General features: G+C 31.5%; 1 protein-coding gene across 1 annotated transcript in view; it reads right to left on the bottom strand.

Annotated features, from left to right (window-relative positions):
• Positions 1 to 3,841, bottom strand: part of LOC117175279 (lipase 3-like) — a 56,523-nt gene that overhangs the window by 51,911 nt on the left and 771 nt on the right. The window lies entirely within an intron of this gene.

Raw genomic sequence — 3,841 nt, 5'->3', positions numbered from 1 at the left:
TTATTTTAAATTGTATTATATGTATTATGATATAATATTCTTGATAATTTAAGTGATTGGATAGATGTTTTTTCTAAAAACTTGTAAAATTTCCGGTCAAAGAAAAAATTAATCATCACTTCCTGGTCTAAAATAATTCCTGGTCATTTCCTAGCTTCCCTGTCCAGCGGTCACCCTGAATCATAATATTTCAAAACCTAATTTCTTTCTTCTCGAATGATTAGAAATATTTCGAAATTGTTGTCTTAACAATTTTTCATTTAAGAATAAATTAAAATAATATATCGTTGAATAATTCTCACATTTTTCTATATTTTAAAAGCATAATCATCCGATTTTTAAGTCTTATTTCTTTGAAAGTATGCAGTCACAAGTTGATTTTCGCATTTCTTCAGTTCTTGGTATCAGCTTGAACTTTTGGTATCATAACGGCAAACATTTTTTTAATAACGAAGCCAAGAATGAAGAATCTTGAAAAAAAATATTTTCAAAAAACTAAAGTCGCCTTAAAATATCCATAATACAGAAATAAAATAATTCCCATTATCGATTGTTATAAAACGTAACCTCACAAATCTCGCAATCAGCTGAGTTTGCTCCTTGTTCAACTTAAATGGTTAGTCACGATAAAATGATGTCTCAGATCCATGAGAGAATTCGAGATCCTGATTGGCTGCAAGAATTACATGGTTGGGAATCTAAATGGGCTGTCAGGCTCTCTTGCTGCATGTGGATACGACGCAAGAGTGACAGCGCCAGTGTTGGGAATACATTGTAACATTGATATACCTTACCAGAGTATCTGTGCGTAACTACCTGATATAAAATGGGCGCTACATTTGAAAAGTACACGCTGAGAGTCGATGTTTTCTCTATAACTGTATTGAAAGAGGGAATTCGCTTTTTAGTATTATATATAATAAAATTTAATTATCTTATTTGAAAAATTAGATTCTGGTCTGAGGGGGAGGGGGGGAGTGCAAGTCGCCGTGGCCCCCCTCTGGATCCGCGTGTGGTTAACATTCGTAATGAGTGACCACAACGCCCCAAGAGAACCCACTTTAACGCCTTGGAACTTATTTTTAAATGTGTTGTTCTTATTCAGTTTTAATTGGGATGAATAATTTAATTCCAAAAATAAGCAAAGAAAATATCATTCTTTTCTACAATGATTAACGTCAACTCAGATATAGTAATAACTTTTTATTAAATGCTCCATATGATATTTGTTACATTTATTATTATATTATAATTATATTAAATTTACATATTCTCCACCCCAAACACAAAAAAACGTTACTGGTCCTACAGTTCAGCGATCTTAAATTAAACTATAATGTAGAGGCGAAAGTGCTTCTTTTTTCTTTGATTTTGCTTATGTTTTTTTCTTTTTTTTTGAATAATTTTGCTAGATGGAATATATAAACGAAATATATCGATAGTGTCGATTCATAATAAAATAGATTTCAATTAGATTGTAGAAAGATCAGAAGTCGTCATATGTATATCCTTTGGTTCTTGGCTTCCGTTTTAATTTTTTTTTACTTTGTATGTAACTGGTCTGGAAATTAAACGATATTGAATATCAACATTAGTATCATGAAATTTTAACCATGTGCTACTGTGTATTTTGCTACATTTAGTAAAAAGTAATTTTTTCAATTATAAAATCTAGTACATAATTACTGTTTCATCCGAAAACGGTCTTCATTTTCAATAAAAAAAAACGTTAAATTCATTCAAGAACGACAATTTCGCAACAAAATACAGTGAAACTCTTCTATAGCGCCGATTATCGGGATGACGGTGGTTGAGAACTAATTCATTATAGCCCGCTTCGATTTTGTTTATTCAAGCGTGGCATTGATTCTTCGAAGGGACATAGAAGGGAAGGCTATTCAAGGATTCCACTGTATTTCAAGTATTCTTTTTTCTCGACTATGTGCCTAACGTACATTTTTAATGGAAGGGTTAGTAGGGTCAGTAGGGAAGAGGAGTGGGAGAGGAAATAGGCTGGCCAGGAACAGGTTGAAGGAAGAGGGCAGTAGGGGATCATCAATTTGGGCAATGTTTCACCCCCCTTCCTCTTTTAGAAACATTTCATTTGGTAACGCCCGCCCCTGAAAAGAACGCTGCCTTTAGTCAAAACTCGATTTAACTTTTATACTGGTTTTCTTGTGTGTTTAGAGCGAGTCAAGTTGCCAATATACCTATATTGTCCACGCGACTGTGCGATAACAAATTTCGGTACTAAATTAACTATTTAAATTAAAAATGATTTTTAGAGTAAGTGCTGAAATGTGCCTAATTGAATTTTATGTAACATTTAATGCGGGTATTATCAAATTTTCAAACTAAGAAATGTAAATTTTTAACCAAAAGTGGAATAGTTAAACTTTTAATAAAACATAATAATTTTTAAGTCATAGAAAAACGAACTTTTTAGGAAATGCAGCGAAGCACTTAAATTTGCCTCCTTTCTATAGCCCTTCCGAGAATCGACCGCTCGCTGCAGCCAGGTGTAGCAGAAGCTGCACGGGGTGCGTGGGATCTGCGGTTCTCATTCAGGTGAGCACTTAAGTGTGAACAAACAAAAGCGAAGCGGGCTATAATGAGTCATTGCCCACCCACCGTCATGACTGTGGTAAAAAAACGTTTTTCTCTGTTCATAAACCTAATATATCGAAGTTGGCCGAACGGAATTGAATGGAATTTAGACTGAAGACAGTTCATGTCATACCATATGAGGAAAAAATACTCACAAGATCCAAATATATTTTGCGAGGCCGGAAAATCCATGGGAAATCGGGTACATTTAATATTTTATGAATAAACTGACTTAAGCTTCTAGAAATAATGATCATTTTTTATATTAATATTTAAATTTCTTTATTTACATCGGCCAAACTAAAATCCAAAGGAAAATTGGTACTTCCGATTTTTTATTTTCCTGAAAAATTCGATGTATAAAATCATTTTTTACCACTGTGCGTCATCCTCAAAGTCGGCGCTATAGAAGAGTTTCGCTTTAGTTGACATTTTTACTAACTTATTAAACTTTCAAGACAAAATGACAAATTTTCTATGAAAAACACTTTAATTATCAGAACAAAAATATGAAATTTGTATAAAAAAAATTTATTTTATATCAAACAAAACAAAAATTTCCAACAAAATACACAAACTTTCAACCGAAGAGTAGAATTTTTAAAAACAAAAAAACGAACCTTTAACAAAATATTTTAATTTTAACAAAAAGTTCAATTATTACTTTAAAAAAATCCTTTTCTACCAAAAATTAAATTGGTTGATTTTCAATTAACAAAGTAATATTTTAATCAAACAAAAAAAACGAATTTTCAACAAAGCAGTTTAATGCCTCCAAAAAGTTGAATTTTTAAGAAAAGAAGAAAGAAAGAAAATTTTTTTCTCAAAGAGTATTTGAACTTTAAAAATGAGTTGGTTAAGTTTACCAAAAGTTTAATTTACTACCAAAGAAGGCGAATTTTTAATAAAGTCTTAAAAAAGTTCTAAATTCTTAATAAATTCTGACCCAAAAAATTAAATTTTCACCCAAACCTTACATTCTAAAACAACGAAAAATTAATTTTCTCACAAAGAAATGTATCATCTAGAAACGAGCTAAAAACGTTACCATATGTACTTTTAAAAAAAATTCTCTAAATTCTAAATCGTTAATTTAATATACGTGTAACGTTATTTTGATTGGGATCCTTTCCCCCTCGTTAACAACTATATTTTTTATGTGAACGCCCCTCCCCCCTAAAGTTGAAAAGTAGTTTATGGACGCTCCTTAATGTATAAAAGGTGAAAGAAGGAG

The sequence above is a fragment of the Belonocnema kinseyi genome, chromosome 6 (genome assembly GCF_010883055.1).
Source record: "Belonocnema kinseyi isolate 2016_QV_RU_SX_M_011 chromosome 6, B_treatae_v1, whole genome shotgun sequence".
Lineage (NCBI taxonomy): Eukaryota > Metazoa > Arthropoda > Insecta > Hymenoptera > Cynipidae > Belonocnema > Belonocnema kinseyi.
This window is presented reverse-complemented; position numbering and strand designations above follow the sequence as displayed.